The sequence below is a fragment of the Paroedura picta genome, chromosome 12 (assembly GCF_049243985.1).
Source record: "Paroedura picta isolate Pp20150507F chromosome 12, Ppicta_v3.0, whole genome shotgun sequence".
NCBI classification, from domain to species: Eukaryota; Metazoa; Chordata; class Lepidosauria; order Squamata; family Gekkonidae; genus Paroedura; species Paroedura picta.
This window is the reverse complement of record NC_135380.1, coordinates 14,090,421-14,113,193: the sequence shown is the minus strand read 5'-3', so window position 1 is coordinate 14,113,193 and position 22,773 is coordinate 14,090,421. Positions and strand designations below refer to the sequence as shown.

The following is a 22,773-nucleotide window of genomic DNA, read 5'->3' as shown; positions in this document are numbered from 1 at the left end:
TAAGAGACAGGGAAAGGAGTCTTTTAGCTAATCAAAGTTGAACAGATTTATTGGTGGCATGAGCAGTCCACAAAAGTTTATGCCACAATAAATCAGCGTGCCTTTAAATGGCCACAAGAGTCCTTTTGGGGTCGGTTTACTTTTCTAAATTGCTTTCACAGCCTACTGTGCCCTGCAAGAACTTCTGCATCATGGCGGAATATAAAACCTATGGCTGATAATTATGCCATATTAATGGAGCTGTCATTTTCTTGAACAGCAAAGGAATGTGACCCGATGCAAAAGAAAGGGTATGTGCATGGGAGTATGAGAGAGAAAGCACCCTTCCCTTGCATCCTGCAAAATGTGCCTCTTGACTTACCGTCTGCTTGTGGGGAGGTAATATTCAAAACTCCAGGCAGAGTCGTGTTGAATTTATCAGCTGCCTTGGCCTGCAAGTTCATGTAGCAAAGGGCCAGAAGCGTTGTGCTACTTTTGGAACAGCAGAGGATGAGAAGAAGAAGAAGAAAAGGTTTATATACCCCTCTTTTCGCTACTCTAAAGAGTCTCAAAGCGGGTAACAGTCCCTCTCCCTTCAACAGGAATCTTGCGAGATAAGATGAGCAGAGAGAGTTCTGTGAGAATTAAGAGTCTGCCGCCTTAACCACTACGCCAAGTTGGGCACAGTGTCCAGCACCCCACGTTCATGTGAGGAGATGACAGTCTTATTGCTTGCATGGTGCAGCCTCTTGTCTAAACGCTGGTCCCTTCCTGCCCTCAGAGGGTGGGAGATTCTCGGGGCCTCCGGCTGACACGCTTCTCCCAGCTGGGCAGTTGAAATGCATTCATAATGCATAATCGGAAATATGCAAGTCACTGTTGATGCTATGCTGCTGCTAGCTTCTCTCCCAAGCCCTTCCCCTCGGAGGTGAAGCGGGGACACCAGGCTGGGGAGGGGGCCGAAAAGGTGGCTTTGCTCATGCTTGACTTTCTTAGCGCCGATGTGCATTAGTCCACTGATCTGTGTCATCCTCTCCCACTGCGAGGGCCCTGCTGCTCCTTCTGTGACGACTCACAGCACCAGCCGTGACTGGACTGAAGGAGGCAATCAGCTTTTCCCCTTTCTTTGTGTCGAGGAGCTCGGTTGTGTTATTGAAAAGGTGGGCGGTCGGAGTCATGCCAGGCAGAGGAAAAGAAATGCCAACTGCCGAGGTTGGGGGGCGGAAGCGTGCACATACGTGTTTCCGTGCTAAAACGGTCGCACCAAACGTTCGGCTTTTTATCCTAACATGAGATGTGTTAGGCACTAGCCCAAGCTCACCAGTTCTCGGAAACTAAGGAGGGTCAGCTGTGGTTCGTACTTGGATGGACGACCACCAAGGAGATCTGGGGTTGCTGTGCAGAGGAAGGCGACTTCAAACTGCCTCTGTTTGTCTCCTGCCTTGTTATTATTGGTATTGTTATTCATTATTAGACCAGGGGTAGAAACTGCGCCCCTCCAGATGTCCATGGACTACAATTCCCATGAACGCTGGCAGGGGCTCATGGGAATTGTAGTCCATGGACATCTGGAGGGGCGCAGTTTGACTACCTCTGTATTAGACTATGAAACTTCCTGAAACTTGTTGTTCTTAAGCTTTCTGATTTCAGAAAGAATCTTAGCACATGCTCAGGGGTGCTAGGTCCACCTATGCTAGGTCCACCTGCGGTTGTTAATTGCCATTGTGTGTAGTCTCATGGCAAGATATGGTCTGCAGTCCTGTCAAGCAGTGAGAAGAACCCCACTGCTTACCTGGATTTCTGATCAGGTGCCGTGCAGTACGGGACGATCTGTCCCTCTCTTTTATGCTCCCTGATAAAAGAACCATAGGCTCCCAGGAAAAGATTCCACCACCATTAGCCCTGCCCAGGGGTGGCCAAACTGTGGGTCCCCAGATGCCCATGGATTACAATTACCATGAGTAACTCCCGGTAGCCATGCTGGCAGGGGCTTATGGTAATTGTAGTCTGTGGATGTCTGCAGAGCCACGGTTTGGCCACCCCTAAGTAAATCCAGGGGTGTATGAAAATAAAATGAGCCTCTTGTGGTGCAGAGTGGTAAGGCAGCCATCTGAAAGCTTTGCCCATGAGGCTGGGAGTTCGATCCCAGCAGCCGGCTCAAGGTTGACTCAGCCTTCCATCCTTCCGAGGTCGGTAAAATGAGTACCCAGCTTGCTGGGGGGTAAACGGTAATGACTGGGGAAGGCACTGGCAAACCACCCCGTATTGAGTCTGCCATGAAAACGCTGGAGGGCGTCACCCCAAGGGTCAGACATGACTCAGTGCTTGCACAGGGGATACCTTTACCTTTACCTTTTTATGAAAATAAATTGTATGAAAATAAATTGCATGCTTTTCCAGGCCCCACGTGCCTCTGGGGCGATAGGGACCTTCATAATTTTGTCTCTAGTCTTTCCAGTCCCTCTAGCTTCACCCCTGCCCTGCTTCCAGGCATCACCAGTGATGGATGTTACACGGGGGGGGGGGGGGGGTAATTTCTCTGCTTGACCCTCTTGGGCAGGCTTTCTCAGCCATGGTTTTGTGAAACCGTGGAATTTCTTGATGGCCCTGGAAGGGTCTCCTGAATGGGTGTGACAATTAATTTTTAATATATTTTTTTAAATTTTGTTAAACATTTATCAGGTGATATGACCATATATGGTCATGTCAACCCATTTCCCCCCCCCCTTCCAAAATGGGCTCGGAAGGGGAGGGGCCCAAGGTGGCCGTATGCATGCTTCCCAACCGTATTTTGCGTGATCACACCACTTCTGGAGTTTTTCAAAGCCCAAAGAATGTTTCAAGGGTTTCTCAATGGTTAAAAAGATGAAAGAGTCTGCTCTTCAGCACCAAACTAAGTGGAGCAGCCATCTGATTTGATATAAGCCAGCTTTGTGAGTGAGAATGTTCAGTTTGCTACTTTGTGAAAAGATTGGCCCTTGAGTATATCACCTCTGGATAAATAGCTTTCCATGGTCACCATCTTCTTTTCATCCATTCTGTGTTCATGAAGCGATGGTCAGAGGGTCAGACTGGGGTTTGGGAGTCCCATGCTTGAATCCCCAATCTGAAATGAAAGCTCGGTCACTTTCTGGGTTTAAACTACAAGTACAACGATATAGGCTAGATATCAGGAAAAAAAATTTCACGGTCAGAGTAGTTCAGCAGTGGTAAACTCCCCTCACTGGCAGTCTTCAAGCCAAGGCTGGATACACACTTTTCTTGGATGCTTTAGGATGCTTAGGGCTGATCCTGCGTAGAGCAGGGGGTTGGACTCGATGGCCTGCATGGCCCCTTCCAACTCTATGGTTCTATGATTCTATGGTTCTATGATTCTCTTGGCATAACCTACCTCACAGGGGCTGTTGCGAGGATAACCGTGGAGGAAGGAAAGATGATGATAGAAGTCACTTTGGTTTCCCCTTGCGTGGAAAAACAGGGTATTAATATCTAATTGATTAATGCCATCTGTGTCCCGGTGTGCATGATATCCCATCCAGGTACTAGGAGGTTACAATATCAGAAAGACTAATTTCTCAATAAACAAATAAATGAAAACCAGGTTTTGGCACGGAGTCTAGCTAAAATGAGGTGAGGGAGTTGCGGAAGGAATGAGATTACATGTGGATGTATGTTCACCGCACTTTAACACTGTTTTTACTTTTTCTTCTTCTTTTCTTTTTTGGCTGGAGCCATACATGATATCTTCCTGGCATTACTCACATATAGCATTTACTTGCTAAGTTTTGCTGTGGGATTTTCTGCAGGAAATGTCCCTAATTGTTGAGGTTTTGCAAATCACTGTTTGGAGAGTTTTTACAGCATAGTGGGGCATTTCCGCGCTGCCTTGGGAGTATTTTTCATTAGAGTGTGTGTGAAGCAGACCCTCGGCCAGACTTTTGTAGCAGTGCTTTAGAACATCCCTTAGAGACTAGCATTAAAGAAAGGGTCAGAGAGTTCTGGCAGTAGGAACAGTCGTAAGGGGAAATCAGAGCAGATGGGGACCAATGATGCTGGGAGTAATTAAAACATCCAGGCAAAACTGGGAAGTATAGTTTTGATAAAACGGTTATGGGAGTACTATAAAACTGTTATGGGAGGACAGTTAGACACACTCTCGTGTCCCACAGTGAACGGGGGGAGCGCAGCTTGATGCTAAAACTTTAAGCAGGTATGAGAGATGCACAAAGATACGTCTCAGCATGTGACACAAATGCCCTTGTGGTTTTATTTCTAGGGAGCAAGGCTAATTTATGACAAGGTTGAGGCCTGGCTTTCTTCCCCCTTCCCCTTGTCTTGACAGCGTATATCGAGTGGAGAAAGCGGAGAGCAGGACTCTCCTGTAATTCTAGAACGGAGGGTCACCTGATTAAATCGATGGGCAGCTGATTGAAGACAAGACAAAGAGGAAGTCCTTGTCCTTCACACAATGTGTAATTAGCTTATGGGAATCGCTGCCGCTGGATACTGAGGTGGCCTTGAGAAGCCATGGAAGATGCAGGTCTAAATGGCTATTAGTAAAAGAAGAAGAGTTGGTTCTTATATGCCGCTTTTCTCTTCCTGAAGGAATCTCAAAGTGGCTTACAGTCGCCTTCCCTTTCCTCTCCCCACAACAGACACCCTGTGGGGTGGGTGAGGCTGAGAGAGCCCTGATATTACTGCTCGGTCAGAACAGCTTTATCAGTGCTGTGGTGAGCCCAAGGCCACCCAGCTGGCTGCATGTGGCAGAGGAACAGAGAATCAAACCAGGCTCGCCAGATTAGAAGTCCGCACTCCTATCCACTACACCAAGCTAGCCATGGTAGCTTCCTGTTCAGAGGCAATGTACCTCTGCATACCAGGTATTGGAGTGGGGGGAGAATGGGAGGGCCCTTTATGTCCCACTTGTGAGTCTCCCAGTGGCCACTCCAGGCCACAGGCTACTGAGTTGCTGCACTTGGGGTGCCCTGAGGCTATTGGGTTAGGCAACCGCAAGCACTTCCCGGTGATGTTTTCCACCTTGCTTCAGTGTTCCCTCTATCTGAAGACTCTGCTCCATTTTCCTCCCTCCCTCTTGCTGTCCCATCCCCACCTAGGATCCCTAGCAGCAAACGGTCCTTCCCTCCTCGTTCCCCACCTGCTGTTAGACAGCATGGCACACTGTGCATGACCAATTGGGAATCCCTGTTAGGCATGAGCAGCTTTCCGCGTTTTTCTAAAATGCTCCAGGAAGGAGGATTGGCTGTGCCAGATCCTGGGATGGGTAGGCAATGGGGCAGCGTTTCACAGCAAGGCAAAGCAGCAAGGCAGCCTCTCCCGGTTCCTAAAATCTTCCGTCTGAGAACAATGGCTCCCCGGGTCATGCCTCCGTGCTGAACAGTGTGCACAGCATCCTAGTTTAACCTTATTAGCTCAGAAATGTTCATCTCACACCCAGGCATTCTTGGGCAACTCATGCCAGACCAGCTCTTGCCCTGGCAGCTTTCATGGGCCTCCCTCGAGAACTTCCTGTCTCCGTTCACCATCTAATTCCTGTTGGGACAGGCTGAGGCTTGCTTTGGGAAGGAGGGGGAGGAAGAGGTGGTATTGGGATAACTTGCCTGGGTGCATTTGGACATCCTGCCAAGGACTGTCACCTGCCAGATATTTTTAAAAACAAGGACTTGACTGGGTTGTGCCCCCACCTCCCCCAGTTTCCTGACTTGTTTGTTTAATTGGGGTTTGTTAAAAGCTCGTCTGCAATTAGCAATTTATATTGTTGCGAGATTAATATCGTTAGCATTAACTACCTTAGTGCTTAGAAGGGGGGAAAGTGTGGGGCACTTCAAAAAAAGAATCCGCCGTCTTCTACAATGCAAGCTGCAATCGCAGTTCACCGATGGCTGTTTGTTTTAGGAACCTTTGGAAGGTAAATGACAAATATAGGATCTCTCTGGATATCTTTTTGTTTGGTTTTGTATCCAACTCTTTTTACCAAGGGAGGTTGAAATGAAAATCTTGGGACTGCAAGGCAGGTTCCCATTCAGGTATTTACCAAGCTAGTGATTACAGGTCAAAAACCAGACTGTAGCCAACTTACCTTGGGTGCAGCAGAAGTAACTTCATAGCAAATAGTTTTTGAAGTGCAGTAAGATGTGTGGGAGACGGCAACCAACAAATCAGGACATTGAGACTGAGAAGGGCAGCCATGAAGAAGCTAGAAAAGATTCTTAAGTGTTGAAATTGGTTGATGGGGACCAAAATGAAGTTAATTCATGCCGTTCTATTTCCGGTTTCTGTATATGAGTGTGAAAGTTGAGACAATGAAGATAGCTGACAGGAAGAAAGTGGATCCCTTTAAATCATGGTATTGGAGGAGAGTTTTGAAAAAAAAGGCAAATCAGTGGGTTGCAGATCCAGTCAAGCCTGACCTCTCCCTGTAAGCTAAAAGTGGCTAGGTTGAGGCTATCAATTTTGGTCTCGCTATGAGAAGGCAAGAGACACTGGAAAATACAATAATGCTAGGAAAAGTTGGCAGCAGGAAAAGAGGAAGATCCAACAAGAGATGGATGGACTCCATCAAGGAAGTCCCAGCCCTCGGTTTGCAAGACCTGAGAATGGCTGTTAATGATAGGACATTTTGGAAGACATTAATTTGCAAAGTCGCCATGAGTTGGAAGTGTCTTGGCGGCACTTAATACACATGCACACAAAACTATGAGTGTTACTGTGGAGTATATGTCCTTTTCCCCTCTCTCTTTCCCAGCCCAAACTGATTCCAAATTTTGCGAAAATGAGCTTACATCGAACATACGTACAATATGTGGTACACCTGCTATGATGTTTGCTCAGTTCAGCTTGGGTTTGCTTAAAAAAATAAAAATAAAGGTAGGCAGCCAGCGTTCGAGACCTTCTACACAATACTCACATGGTCACTTTTTTGGGAGTTCTTTTGTAGACCTTTTTGTGTTTGTAGACCTGCCTGTAGAACCAGCTTTTCCCTGGCAGAGTGAAGTGGTTTTGCGTCTGACTCACGGTTAATGTGAAGAACCGCACAAGAAGTGTTAGAAAAGAAGCAAGTTGTGTCTAGATTCAAATTTGATTTACTGTTAAACCCCGATTGTTAACAACAAATAAAAGATATACAAAAGTGAGCAGTAGCCGCCTAAACACGGGACCAGAATAACGAGTTGTAACGTCAAACAATCAACTATATTATCAGAAAACCTTTGACATTGTCTAGCTTTACCCCCCACCCCAGCCGCCTTGGCATTTGACAGCTGTTACCTGCTGCCTCCAACTAACAAGTTGGAGTACACCATTTCCCAAATTTGATCCAGTAGAAGGGATGGATTGGGTATTTACCTTTATAGACAAGACAGCGACAATCAAATAAATAGAGAGCAAAATCTTCCACTGCTTTACATTCTCAAATACGATGCCTTGACTCATAAGGAGCCCTTCCGGAATGACTGTCCAGGAGCCCTGAAGGAAACCTGAGCAGAAGTATGCATGTTTTTTAATGTTGAGTCCAGCTCAGACGGTTTTCAGAGCTAAAGTATTGACGGCAGTACTCAGAATGTATATGACATTTCAGTATTCAAAAAGCTTCTCACATGTTAACATGTGATCTTGGTAAGGTAGGCTGCTCTTCTCTCCATATTATGGAAGAGAAACTGATGTTGGAAGGAGAAAAATGGCTCCCCCAAAGACCCTAATTAGGGTTGGGCACCTTGGCGTCCGAAGTGGCCATTCATGCCCAAAGCACGAACGGCTGCTTCGGACTCCGAAGCGCCCAACCCTAAGTTCCTAATGTCCTCCCTCTTGCTTTTTTCAGCCTCAAAGAGAGCAGTGTTTGGGGAGGAGGTAGTTTGGGCTCTCCAAAAGCAGATTGGTTTGGTTTTTATGCATTTCCTTCATTTATTCTCCTCCTTTCTCTCCAGCGGGGGCCCAAAGCAGCTTACATTCTTCAGCTCTCCTCTTCCATTGTGTCTTCACAATAGCCCTGAGAGGCAGGCTAAGCTATGTATGTACAACTGGCCCAGGGTCGCTCAACAAGCTTCCAAAGTGGGGGTTAGAATCTGGACCTCTCATTCCATGTTGGCTCCCATTCCTTCCAGGTAGTCTGATCTCATTTCACGTTGCACAGCGCTGAAGCCCCGAAAGAAGCTTTGAAGAAAGTTAGAGGCAGTGGCATAAGGGGATGGGGGGTCAAGCCTGGGCAGGAAAATACAGCAGGATGGGAACCTTCTTAACAGCTCAAGGAGAAATCTCACTGCCAGCTGTGACACCCCCAGGGGAAGAGGGGACCGCAGGTGGAGAGGCTCCATGTAGTTATGGGAGTATTTGTGTGTCTTGTTTTCTCTGGGGGCATGTGTGTGTTTGTGCACACGTGCCTGAAGTTGTCTCCTTGTGTGTCTCCTTGTGCATATGTGCCAGCACACGAAGGGTGGCAAGGAAGAGATCTTCGCTCTTTTCCTTCTGGGTTGAGCAAACATATGTGAATATATGAGATTTGGCAGCAGGTTCCACCCTGACCTACATACACTTACGGGAAGGTGTGCATAGAGCCAGTGGGTATATTCAGTCTCGCTCCGTACAACCTGCAATGCTGGCTTTTGTGTTCAGGTTTGTTGATTGCAGAGAGAGAGCCGCACATGCCTAGGCTCTGTGATAGTGGGGCAGAGCTTGCCCTAGTGATCCCCACCCTGTTCACCTTAGTTGTGCCCACAACGTCTTCATATCTTTCCATGCTAGGCCACATGGGAATGGCACAACTGACTCTCATTAAAGTCCAGCAGAGAGACCTTTTCTGCTCAAGGGAAGGTTGGTCACAGGTGCAGTACAGAGAATCTCCTCCTTCTTTTCAACACATACCTGGAGAACTTGGGGTGGGAAGAGAGAGCTTTTTGCCAGAAATGGACAGTCACCTCTGGTGATGTGGATTTCTGAATGAGGCTCTTCCCTCTCCATGCTTGTTGGTTATGACCATATACGTGACAGGTTTTCCTGTGATGTAATTGCCCACAAGTTGCCTCATTATAAGAGCAGAAGGGATGTGTTTTTAATCCAGTATTATTCTTGGAGGCAAAACTGAATCCAAACATCACAGGCAAAAAGATTCTTTTTATTTTTACAGTTATTAAGGGGGGGGGGAGAATGTCAGATTTCAGAACTGGGAAATAGTTTTTCCCCTGCTTGGTAATTATTTTCTTGCACTTTCTTAATGTAATTCATCCTATTGTCTTTCAAACGTAGAGGAAGTCGTGGGTGTAGGTGTCAGAAAGGGGAGAAAGGTAGGGTAATGCTGAACAATTAGACCATCAGAAACCGTGGTATCTTCTGCCTTAGCTCAAGGCATGTTCCTCTATGCCTAAAAGACTATGTGGATAATTATACAGGGAAGCGTGATCACAATTTGCCAGCTGATTCCCTTATTCGTAGTTTCTGCCACTCTCAGCATGGGAAATGCTTGAACGCTCTTTTACACGGTGTCCACTGTCCACAGATCCATTAAAACAGGCTGTTGATGCTCCCTTGTCAGAGGCCAAGGAAGTGGCCCAAAACCACCCAGCGAGACAGCCAAGGTAACGGTTAAGATTGGTTACCTAACAAGAGTCTCACAGGAGGAACAAATTGTTGTCAGGACCAATGAAAGTAGAAAGGTGGTCCTGGTTTTTCAACCAAACTTTTTTCACATGTGAAGAGGCTGTGTTGGTCTTTAGGGCAGGGGTAGTCAACCGGTGGTCCTCCAGATGTCCATGGACTACAATTCCCATGAGCCCCTGACAGAAAACTGGCAGAGGCTCATGGGAATTGTAGTTCATAGACATCTGGAGGACCACCGGTTGACTGCCCCTGCTTTAGGGTACATGGGATAAAAGAGAACTGTTCTGGACACTCTTTTATGCTGCTCGTTGTTGGAAGGAGATGGGCCCTCACCGACTGAGGGGAAAGTTTTGGGTGTGTGAAGTGCTGTGAAATCACTTCCACCCTATGGTGACCCTATGAATTAATGTCCTCTAAAACATCCTATTGTTAACATTATTGCAAACCTGAGCTTCCTTTTCAGGTCTCGCTGTTTTGCGTTATCGGCTTTTCCAGTGACTCTTGAGCTTGTTGGGGCAACTGTCTCAGTCGGGGCTGGATTGACAGGGTCGCTTTCCAAATTAGCCAGTATGTTCAATTTGCAGCTATTACGCTTTTTCTTTGGGTTTTATTTCGCATCGGATTTAGTTGCGTTATGCTTGCTCTTGTGAGATTTGTTGCTGATGTTTTCCCCTCTCTAACCTTTGAACTGAATTCTGGGGAAACATTGGGTACTCAAATGGCATCCTTATACATTTCCCTCTGACTGGCCCACCCAGGCGTCTTCACATTAGCCGAAAGAATTGCATGTTGGGACACGTAGTTGCTAGGGCCGGCGCCTCCATGTTAAACATAAGGAGAGCTGCCATCTGCTCTTCAGGCAGGAGAGCCACAACACAGACCTTGCAGGCTCCTGGCGGACTGCCAGGCAAGCTCTCAGCTGGAATTGCGCTCGGCTGCATCTGTGCCAAGGCTAGGATGTCTCGCTGTTCCTGGGATCAGGTGACCTGCTGCTGCCTGCTGCACACTGAGGCATCACTAGGGCTTTCAGGATGAGAATCCATAAGTGACAGCCTCTCGGGGCCGGGCTGTGTCTTGGAAGTATAGCCTTGAGGCCAAGAGACTTGGTTGGAGATGAGAATAGCCTCCTCAACCTCATCTTGCCTGCTGGGAACAAGCCAAGCTGCCCTTCCGTGCATATCCTTGTGCTTGGAAGCAGTACACATCAGTAGAGATGCCACTCTCCAGGTGGTAGCTGGAGATTTCTTGGGATTACAATTTATCTCCAGTTGACAGTGATCAGTTCATTTGGAGAAAATGCCATTCTGGAAGATGGACTGTAAGGCATTAGACCCTGTTGAAGTCCCATCCCCAAATCCTGCCCTTTTCAGGCTCCATTCCCTGAATCTCCAGGTATTTCCCAACCTGGAGCTGGCAACCCTATGCACTGTAACAATGTAGAGTTGGAGATAATAAAACCGTATAAGTTTTATATTCTCTTTCCATGATTTCAGGGCATGTGCAAAGGGAGAAGGAACTAGTGCATTCACTGGTTTGGGCATTTCCCCACCTTCACATGTGTAGAAAGGAGAATGCTTTCAAAAATGCTCAGGAGCATTGAAAGAGTCACCCGTATCATCTTTGCACCCGTTTCTTATAATTCCTGAAGCAGACCCTGGATTGGGCCCTGAGTCCACTTCTCTAGCTACATTTGGCTATCCTGGCTCTTACTTCAAAGCCTGAGAGAGCTTCCCTTTTGCTTGGGACAGAAAGACCCACATTTGGCTAGGACATCATAAGCCAAAGATTAGAGCTTCCACTCTTTGCCTTTCCCTTCTCTTGCCCTGCCGAACCCTGTTAAGGCTGCCAGCCTGTGCAAAGTACAGTAAACAAAACGAACACTGGGAAATCCCTCCCCCGGCCACCTTTGTAAATAGGTAACTGAGCTTTAATTGCAGCAGGATAGATTCCAATGAGTAGCCGTGTTGGTCTGAAGTAGCACAATAAAATCAGAGTCCAGTAGCACCTTTAAGACCAACAAAGATTTATTCAAGGCGTGAGCTTTTGAGTGCAAGCACGAAGGGTGCTTGCCTTCGAAACCTCACACCTCGAATAAATCTTTGTTGGTCTTAATTGCAGCAGGTTACTCTGTATTTTGGTAGTGTATTTATTGATCCATAGTCTAGCAAATGACCTAAGTGGAATGGATTTGGCTAAGGCAGGTGATAAAGCAATTTTTGGCTACCCTGATTCTCATTCCTCTTGGTTTTCTCTTGCTGTGGACTGGAGATGACAGAGCTCCAAAGAGAGAGGGGGTGGTCCCGAGTTCCTCAGTTTCTCCCTGGAGTGAATGGATTGCAGCCCACCACAGTTTCTGTTGCTCTTCCTTCCCTCCCTCCCTCCCTTGGATTTTCATAAACCACCCTCTCATGCACACAGCCATGCCTTTCAAAGGGTGGGGGACCACCACAGCCAGCGACAGGAAGTGAAGCCTCTGAGGCACTTCCTGGCCTCTTAACCCATTCTGCTCCCTTTTCCTCTAGGGGCTCAGCAGGTAGTAAGTGAAATTTCATGCTCTGCCTTTCCGTGTAGGGTTCCTGGGCTCCCAAGCGCTCAAATTTCGTAAATGAGATTCAAAGATGCTGGAAATTTAATGCCTCCTGGCCTGGAATGCTAGATGTGTTAGAGGATGGTTATGGTTACTTCTGTGACAAGCAAGTAATTGTTTGTTGCATTTTTAGCTACCATGTCCCAGGGTCAGATTCTAGCCAACAAGTTTCTCTGTTTTCTTCATTTAAAAAAAAAAATCCATCTATTGTCTTGGTGCTAAACAGTAGTTTACCGAGGTGGTTTACCGATATGAGGCGAGCAATTTAAAAGGAGGGCGGGGGAATCTTTTGCAGTATTGTAAAGGGTAATTCAGTTTGTTGAAGCATATGTTTTTTGGGGGGATTAGAGTACATGTCTTTTTCTGGCTTATGTGTCAATAAAATTGTATATATGTATACACAGGCGTACATATGGATATGGTACATGTGTTTGTAAACTGTCTTAAAAGCCAAGAGGGAGAAGATATTCAGCTGGCTAAATTCTGTCCAAATGTAAAAAAAAAACAGTGTCTGGCAGTAACACAAACTTCCTAGCTTTGTGGTATAAATATAACTGCTGTAATAGGAGAGAAATCCCTGTTCTGAAATAAGCTCTAATCAAACTTGCTAATAAATTCTGGTTTAGCCATTTCACCCCAGAGCCTTCCTTTGAAGAGTGCTAGCTCTTGAGGCAGCAGCAAGGTATCCTGGGAGACTGAAAGGTAGCCTGTTTGATTTCTGAATGTTTCCCATTTTTTTATTTCAGATTTGTATCTTTCTGCATAAAGGTTGAACTAGTTGTCAAGTGATAGTATCTAACATGGGGAATGAATGAGAATACGCTCTGTGTATGAAATGTACTACAGAAAAGGTCTTTAAAAACATGCATGATAAAATCCTCTCTTGGGTTTGTTAGCGGTCTGAAGGGTCCCTTGTTGTTGTGTGGCAGAGATTTAACTGATGAATTTAACAGCAAACCGTTCTTAGACTCTCTTGCAGCCTGTGCCACGATACCTTGGATTATCCTTCTGTAGCGTACTGTTAAACCTCATCCCTTGTCACTCTTGGGTTTCGGCTCTCAACAAGATGCCGATTTATCACGCTGTGGGATCATTCATTTTTATAACTCTCCCTCCCTTTCCGGTCTCACCAGAACTTGCCTTGAAAAGTGAAGCGGCCTCTTTGGGGAACCCATTGGGAGGCCTGTTTCCGTGGCTGACTCCCAGACAAGTTTCTAAATGAGTTAAAAAGGGAGGATCTTTCTTAGTCTGATGACCTGATTTTATTCTCCCTGCGTTGGAGAAAGGGTTTTAGAACACCCAGTCCTGAAGGGGTGATGGCTTGGCCTTGTGTCACTGACATTTGCTGCCACGTTATGCAAGCACAGCCTTGTAACAAGGACTTGCCTTGTGAAACCAGGTGAGCCAAAGCTACATCCTTGCCCCAGCTGACTTAGTATTTAGCTAGTATCACAGTGAGATGAGAGGTTGGTGGTGCCAAGTAGAACTTGGTGGAAGGGGAGAGATGCTCAGTTTATGTTCCTGGAGACAAGATTCCTCTTGGTTTCATTTACAGTGTGTGGTTTTGGGACTATTTCTTTGGAGACAGCCAAGCCCACCTTTCAGTGCAGACAATGACAGCAGATTTAGCAGATTCTGGAAATGGGCAGGCTTGGGGAAATCATCCCAACTTTGAAAACCAAAGCAGGCGAGATTAGATAGAAAGGACTAAATGCAAATTGGCTGTCGGTGGTGAGCAGTAGGGCACGTTTGTTTAGATGTGATTGACTTGTCAGGGATATTCATCCTTGCGGAATATCTCGGACCTTCCAAACATAATGAATGTTGATTTATTTTTAACCAGGCAAGGGAGGGGGGGGGAGAGAGAGAGAGAGAGAGAGAGAGAGGACTCTCCTCTGCCTTCTGTCCTGGAATCTTCTTTTAATATATTTCCACTCCTGCTCTGCAAGTCTCAGTAAAAGATGAGCAAGTGATTTGCATGGCTTTGATTAGACCTGGCCTGGAAGAAGGTGGTGGGCAGTGTGGATTAAAGTGAGAGGGCTATTCTGTGTCCTCCCCCCCCCCCCTTGCACAAGGGCTCTGCTTGACTAGCCAGTCACCTCCTGCAATGCTGTAGTTCCAGGCTGCAGTTCTGGGATGGAACAGTTTGTTTTCCTTGTTCTGGGAACATGTTCTGTACAGAGGCACTTGGCGTTCGGAGAGAAAGTGTGTGTGCTTGCTGTGTTACATTCAGTGGGTTGGCATCAGGCAGGCAGGGGAGATGCAGCTGGACTCTCTGGACTCAGCTCTGCTACTGGTGACATTTGCTGCTCAAGTCAGCATCACTTGACCATTCCAACAGGCTCCATTCCCCCAACCAAGGATATAGAGCAAATGTAGAGGAGCTTGCACACATATATATATTTGGCGCTCTATGGTGGTAAGTGATGAGCATGCATATCTTGGCTGTGACAGTTCAAATGCCAGGGCCATGTCGCCTGAAATAACTGTGAATAGATGTAGTTCAGTTGCCCTACCATGCCTCTGTCTAGGAATCAAAACTAAGTAAGTATGACTTCCACCATCTTTCCTCCTCCTCTAAAACTGGCCAAATGCTGCCAGCTTCCTTGCACTGCGCTCCAGGCTGTGCACCGAGAAATTCAGGTTACTGTGGATGGGCAGGTAGTTGTGAGTTTCCTTCATTGTTCGGGGGTTTGGACTAGATGACTGTGGAGGTCCCTTCCAACTCCATGGCTCTGTTGTAACTCACATCTCTCTTGTCTCAGTCCAACAGTCAAATGGCTACACCCTACTAGTTCATAGTAGCCAGTAAGGGGAACAGGTGAGGGCAATACTCTGAGAAGTCGAAGAACCACTGCCTTGGTCTTCTGCAAATGAGAGAAATCTCATTCTGCCCAGTGGGAGAGAAAGGCCCCGATCCCAGGGGGAGAGGCCCACTAAATTGACAGGAGCTGGTTTGTTGGTAAAGAGTAATTGAAGGTTAGCCCTGTGGCTAATAGAATTTGAAGACGACTGTACAGGCCCTTCTGTCAGTACTTCTACACATTTGGCTACAGTCACACAAACAAGTTAAAGCCTAACATGGAAGGCAAACCTTTGACATTCAAATTTCTGTACTACCAAATTTGAATCCAATGGCACATTTAAGACCAACCATGTGCTTTCGTGCACATGAAAGCTCACACCTTAAATAAATCTTGATTGGTCTTAAAGGTCCCAATGGACTCAAATTTTGTTCTGCCACTTCAGATCAACCTGGCTACTCCCTTGAATGTAACATCTGTACTCTTGATGTTAGGAGGGGAATTAAACTGAATAAGATCCATGGTACAGACTCCCCCCCCCTCCCAAAAAAGATTAAAACTATCTGTTTTGTGTGTGAATGCTCTAGGACAGGCGTAGTCAAACTGTGGCCCTCCAGATGTCCATGCCAGCGAACACTGACAGGGGCTCATGGGAATTGTAGTCCATGGACATCTGGAGGGCCGCAGTTTGACTACCCCTGCTCTAGGAGAATGCCTCAGTCGTTCCCCGCTTTCAGGTGCCTCTGTCTGTTACCAAGAGGACGGTTACTTGTGCCGTAGGAAACAGAGCCAAGAACAATTTGGGAATAGCCTTCGCGGAACATGATCCTCCAGGACAAAAAAGAAACCCTGTCATGGACTCTGCTATTTAAAACATGCATGATCAGTTCAGGCATTCCCTCCTTTTAAAAAAACACAAAAGCAACAACCTATAGAACTCTGTTATCTTACTTGAATATGTTTTTTATTTTTTCTTCAAGGAGCTCAGAGTGACATGCATGGTCCTCCCTTCAGTTTACCCTCAAAGCAACCGTGTGAGGTATGTCAGATATATTTATCTATTTTATTCATTTATGCCTTTGTACTCCACAGCAAGCCCACACCTTTCTCATGGGGACCCAAAGCTGCTTACATCCTTCTCCTCCATTTGATCCCCACAACAGCCCGGTGAGGTAGTCTAGGCTGAGAACATGTGACTGGCCCCAGGTTACCCAGCAAGATTCCATGGCACGCGTGGGGTTTCGAACTTGGGTCTTCTTGATACTAATCCGGCACTCCTAACCACTATACCGCACTGGCTGTCTAGACTGAGACAGTGACTGGAGTCACCCTTGATGCTTCAAAGAGAAAAGGGTCTCCTCATAGCCCCAGTCCAAAGCTCTTAACTACTATGCCACATTGGTTGTCATACATCCTTGTAAACACAACCCTTGTAAACAGGGGATATCACAATCCAGAGTGGGCCTGCAGTTCTGCTCTTTACATTTCTGCAAGCTCTTCAGCAAGTCCTGCCTAGCGAGAAGCTAGGTCCAGGTGCATTTGTCCTTGCTTCATTTCTTTCAGGATAGTTCAGTCTTTTGGGTAGCTTTTTTGGTTGTGTGAACAATGGCCCGAAAAGATAACTATTTTTTAAAGGGAGAATGGAAAGAGAGAAATTTGTCTCTCTTTTCCATAATCCTTGAACTCAAGGGGACCCAGGGAACTAGATGGGTAATGGATTCAGGCCAGAGGACAACAACAAAACACTATGTTTATATGCCATGCCACAAGATGGCCTTGGATGGTTGAAAAGAGCATTATAAAGAACAGTGATGGATGGGCCCATTCGGTGGCTGTTCACCAGGATGACTAAGTGGTGCCTTCAAAGACACCCTGCCTCTGGATGTGAGAGGGAGGAGGCTTGTAGGGGACCTCTGTGGCACTGGCTGCGCCATCTTGTCTGATCCAGCAGTGTTGTTTTGTGGTCTTCATGGCTTGAGGCCAGTGCGGCTTGCTATACTCTGGCTAACGAAATAAAGGGAGAGGTGGCTTGCTGCCAGCCTAGACCCCTCTCATATGCTGTGCTCTGCTCCAGGTGATACAAGCCAGGTTGCAGGAACAAAATGTGGAACATGGTAATTATACTGAAGCCCACGAATGGAAGAAAGCTGGAGGATCTGCCTTTGTACAAGGACGGCCTATGACTCCTTCTTCAGCAGAGGTGGAGTTGAGCCCACAGCTGTCTATCCTTTGCAGAACACAGATGAGAATAACTGCATGAGTTGTGTGGCTCTGCATATCAAGGGGGCGAGCCTACCCCTCTATGCTGGATTTAAGGCCTTTGGTGAGCCGGGTTTGATTCTAATCTGGTGAGCCGGGTTTGATTCCTCGCTGCCCCACATGCAGCCAGCTGGGTGACCTTGGGCTAGTCACAGTCCTGTTAGAGCTGTTCTCACAGAGCAGTTTCTCTCAGAGCTCTCTCGGCCTCACCTACCTCACGAGGTGTCTGTTGTGGGGAGAGGAAGGTGATCGTAAGCCGCTTTGAGAGGTCTTGGGTGATGAAGAGGAGGGTATAAGCACCAACTCTTCTTCTTCAGTCATGTCCAGCATGATTCAGTCCCCGTTCAAGTTGGAGATGCTATGCTGGAGTGGCATGACGTGCAGACTGGAAATGGGTGGAGCAGGGGTGGAGGTGCCAAGAGGTATCCAGGTGCTCTCTGAGCTCCATTGTTTGTCATCGTGCAGTAACTAACAACACGGTGTGATACTTTTTCTTTGGTCTCCCTAGAATTGAGCACAGCTGGCTTCCCTGTTGCTAATGCTGAATTATGTACTCCACAACAATATTGTAGGCAGATGCAGAGGATGCTGTGCTTCACGCTAGCTACCTCTTTTACCACTGCGCCTTCCATAAAATGGTGGGCCAGTGGTGGGACAAGGAAGAAAACCTGGGTTCAGCTCCCAACTTGGCAAGGAAGTGCTCTGGATGAACTTGACTTAGTCCCTTACGTACTTCTAGGGTTCTTGAGAAGATAAAAACAGGCTTGCTGCTGGGAGATAGGGGGGATAGGAATTTGTCTAAGCCAACCTGCGTGCAAATCAATTCTGGAGGTTGCAGTGGTCAGCTCTAATGCAGTGTGGGGCGGGACAGATGGCAGGTCCCCGGGTTCCAATGTTTTAGAAATGTAAAGAGTGGGAAAAGAGGGTTAGAATGCAGCAGAGTGGGGAGGGGGGAGAGGTACAGTCTGCCCCTCCACCCCATTGGCTATCTCTGTTTTGGCAATGCATGCAGGGTTTTGCCTGTAGCCTTTGGGGAAGGGGCTGGTGTTATCCAGTTTGCTGGAAATCTGTCGCCTCCTTATTGCTGCCACATCCTGTGTGCGCTTACTGGGATGCAAGTCCTGCTCTCTTGGGAACTTACAGTGCAGTTATACGAGAGTTGCACCCTTTCAGAGCCTATTGCCTTCAATAGAAGGGTGTCAGCTCTGTTCAGGATGGTTCGGTTAATCTTAAGGAACTGCCTGTAGGACCGTAGCCTTGAGTGAACAATCCCAGATGTTCAAATGGGGGAGGGGGAGACAGTCCCTTCTGCATCATGAACTGTCCGAGCTTTAAAATACTTAGCATCGCTGTGCTATATATCCCCGACTCTCCGGTGCTAGCCTGCTTTGTGCCTTTGCACTGCCCCCCCCCCTCTGCAGAGTTTGTGCTGAGGCTTCAGGGCAGGGGTAGTCAAACTGGGGCCCTCCAGATGTCCGTGGACTACAATTCCCATGAGCCCCTGCCAGGGAATGCTTCTGGGGCTTCTGGGAATTGTAGTCCATGGACATCTAGAGGGCCCCAGTTTGACTACCCCTGCTTCAGGGCAGCAGAATGATTTCTCTCTGTCGTACTCATCTATGGGATACTCCCTTGTAAAGGATGGGCTTGTGCATTCTCCAGGCCTCCTTCGCCTATCCTGCCACAACCCCCCTCCCCCCCCTTCCCTAGAAGCCTCTGCATACCATGTCCAACTCTATTCCAAACTCCCAGCCTCCCACACCCAGCCTTGCCAGTTGGAACAGATTGGATTAACTCCTGCAGCGCCGGAGCTACCTCGCGTGGCTCTGTGGAGAAGCGGCTGGAAGCACTCAGAGGACCTCCGCTGGGCCCCCTTTGTTCAGATGGGAGCCATTCCATCCAAACAAGTGGTCTTCCAAAACACACGGGAGGAAAAGTCCCAAACCAAGGACACTGCAAAAACTTTTCTGTGCTTCTGTGGATTAATGGCCGCCCCCTCGTATCCTTCAACTGTTCAAAACATGTTCAGAAAGGACCATGTTTATGACATTTGAATAGCATGTAATCTTAATTTAGAGGGTTTTTAAAAGTTGTTTGTTTGTTTGGGGTGAGCCCTTAATTCACATCTCCCTGTAGCCTGTGGTGTCCTATGCTTTTTTTGCAGTGGTATTTTCCTGAGCTGATTTAGATGGTTACTTTTTTCTAGCGAGGCTCCTGTGCCTTGAATGATTTTCTGACAGGTGGAAATTTCTGTTGGCCACCTGAAGCTGTCTTTTATTAAGTCAGACAATGTCAAAGTTTTCTACTGGGACTGGCAGGGGATCTCCATGGTCTCCGGCAGAGGCTTTCAGAGCACCCGGCTTTGAACCTGGGACCCCCTGCTTGCAAAACAGATGCTCTACCACTGAGCCTCCCTAAATTGTCCAAATACTGCCTTTCATGGCAAAGAGATGCAGTGGTGGGAGAAACTTCACCTGTCCCACCTTTAGCATATTTTATTTAATATACATATGTTTACCTAGTTTGGTGTAGTGGTTAGGAGTGCGGACTTCTAATCTGGCGAGCCGGGTTCGATTCTGCATTCCCCCACATGCAGCCAGCTGGGTGACCTTGGGCTCGCCACGGCACTGATAAAACTGACTGAGCAGTGATATCAGGGCTCTCTCAGAGGTCATTACTGCCCACTCAGACTGGATCTCAGATAAAGGACTTTCACATCATCTAACGAACCAGTTTGGTGTAGTGGTTAAGAGCGGCGGCCTTTAATCTGGAAAACCAGGTTTGATTCTCCGCTCCTCCACATGCAGCCAGCTGGGTGACGACCTTGGGCCTGTCACGGTTCTCTCAGCCTCACCCACCTCACAGGGTGTCTGTTGTGGGGGAGAGGAAAGGGAAGGTGACTGTAAGCCGCTTTGACCCTCCTTCGGGTAGAGAAAAGTGGCATATAAGAACCAACTCTTCTTCTAGCCTTTCCTCGGAGTTTGGGGTAGTATGCATTATTCTTTCCTCCTCCATTTCATCCCCACAATGAGTAGTTTTCAGGATGGGGCAAAGAAGAAAGGTGGTGACCTTGAATAGTCCTTGAAAGAGATGTTTGCATGGGCAATAGTACTATTTCAGAATCATGGGCACTCAGCTCTGGTTGATTGCCAGCACTTATGGTGAAATGTTTCTGCTTTAAGCAATCTAGTAACAGCTCTCCAAGGGACATCTTAAGAACCAGGTGAGTACAGCTGACTCCTGGTTGCAACATAATCCCCCATCCCTGGTATTTGGGACTCGCTGCAGTTTCCTACCGCTCTTCACTGGCAAACCACCATGGAAACATGGTAGTAATCCCATCCTAAAATTGTCATCATGTGTACCCAAGGTGCCAAAGTCCAGGTCCCTTAGCAAGAGGTACAGTTGGTAAACCAATCAAAGCTGGGGTGTGTTTGTGAGGTTTTCCAGCTGTAGCCTTTTGCTACTAGACAGGAACTTTGTCACCTTGAGTACTACAGATACTATCTAGTGATCAAGCTGTAGAACTGATCTAGAACCCTCTAACTGTGACAGTGATCTTCCAGGGGGGAATATGACCACCTTAGGAAGGTGCTCTCACCTACTTGGCTCTGAGGTGAAGGGCTGTGGCTTACCGGCAGAGCAATCTGCTTGGCATGCAAAAGATCCTCAGTTCAACCCCTGGAGTTTTCAATTAAAAAGGGAAAAGCAATAGAAAAAGAAGAGCTGGTGGGGGCTGTATTCCACTTTTACTACCTGTAGGAATCCCAAAGAAGCTTACAATTGCCTACCCTTCCTCACCCCACAACAGACACCTGGTGAGGTAGGTGAGGCTGAGAGAACTGTGACTGGCCCAAAATCGTCACCCCGCTGGCTGCATGTGGAGGAGCGGAGAATCAAACCCAGTTTTCCAGATTAAAGGCTGCCGCCCTTAACCACTACACCAAACTGGTTCAATAGATGATGTGAAAGTCCTTTATCTGAGATCCAGTCTGAGTGGGCAGTACTGACCTCGATGGGCCAATAATCTGAATCACTATAAGACAGCTTCATGTGTGTGTTATTCATCGTCCCTGAATACCTGAATTGGGTCTCATTTAACCTTCCAATCCCTCACTAATCCTAAACATGATTTTGAGCCATCTGATCCATTTTGAGAGGACAGAGTGAAATAAACTTGGGGTTATCAGTATGCTGAGGACAGCTTAACCTCTCAGAATCTCTCCCTGGAGCTTCAAGGAAATGTAAGCACAGAAGAAATGAAACTTTCTCCCCAGGTGTTTGAGAGGGTATGTTGGCCTTGGTCTTCGGCAGAACAGCTGGATTTAAGTCCAGTAGAACCTTGGAGACTAACGGTGTATGAACTTTTGAGAGTCAGCGCTTCTTTTGTCAGATAACTATGGAAGGGTGCTTTGACACTTGGAAATCTTGTGGGTTTGCAAGGTGCTACTATATTAAAATCTAGCTCTAGATGCTTCCCACAAAGTTAAGAGGAAATCTCCCAGCATCTTTTGAAATCTGGCTGTCCTACAGAAGCAGAACGTAATGTGCGGCCTCCGGCTCTCAACCCAAACAATCAGTCCAGTAGGATGTGATGATTATGGAAAGCCACAGTGAGAGGTTCGAGAGAATTGACAGGCTTATACACTGTGGCCATTTCCAGGTCAATGTCATAAGCCAGGGCACCCGAACCAGCTTCAGTCACAAAACTCGGCCAAAAGCCAGATTTAAATGGGTCAAGATAATCCATCTCATCCAAGAGTTCCAGATTCAGGACGGAGCTTGAGTGCCTGTAATAGCCGTGTTATGTTTAGAAGGGATAATTTTCTGCAGATGGAGGTTCGCACACCAAATACAGCTCTGTAACGCTAGAAGCTGAAATATTTCCTTCTGTGCAACCGCTTCTGCATGGGAGCCCCTTCTGTCATTTAGCGTGGTGACCCTGTTATGAGAATTAACCGATTCTTAAGAGAGAGAGAGAGAGAGAGAGAGCCTATCCTTCTTGTATGCTCACTTCTCAAATACCTTTTTAATTAGACAAAGCAAAAGTATGTACGTATGCATGCTGGGGAAGTTCTTAAATCAGCGTATTGATCTGAGATGTGGGACTCATTGCCACAGGATTTCTGCAAGGAAAATAATAGCAATACTAGAAAACAAAGAGGAGGAGATGTTTTTATCCAGCTTGGGAAACACTTGGACATATACTGGGGAGCAGTGATTGTATCATCTGCTGCCTTTCCCCAAAACAAACAAAACTTTGTCTCCTCTCCACTTTGGAGTAGCTATCCACCCTCTGTGCATACAAAGCTGCTGATCCTGTTTGCTCAATGAGTATCAGATGCTTAGAATCTCATAGCCTTAACCCATTGCTGCCTGGTTCTCGCATCCTTGCTTCTTAGTGTGTGAAAAGGATCCACCCCTGATAGTAATCCCCCCCATGCTCCCCCCTCCCATGGGCCAGGCTGAAATACAATCTCAATTTCCTTAACTCTTGGAATGTCTATCACAGATTCTTATCCTCAGTTCACTCTCTGC

General features: G+C 47.0%; 1 protein-coding gene across 3 annotated transcripts in view; it reads left to right on the top strand.

Moving 5' to 3' along the window:
* ZMIZ2 (zinc finger MIZ-type containing 2) overlaps window positions 1–22,773 on the top strand; it is a 101,603-nt gene that overhangs the window by 22,301 nt on the left and 56,529 nt on the right. For 2 of the 3 annotated variants that reach the window (XM_077306443.1, XM_077306444.1), the window contains exon 2: window positions 15,957–16,015. The exons of the other annotated variant lie outside the window; for it this stretch is intronic. The gene's annotated coding sequence lies outside the window, so the exon portion shown is untranslated. The remainder of the gene's footprint in view (window positions 1–15,956; window positions 16,016–22,773) is intronic. 3 annotated transcript variants of the gene reach the window in all.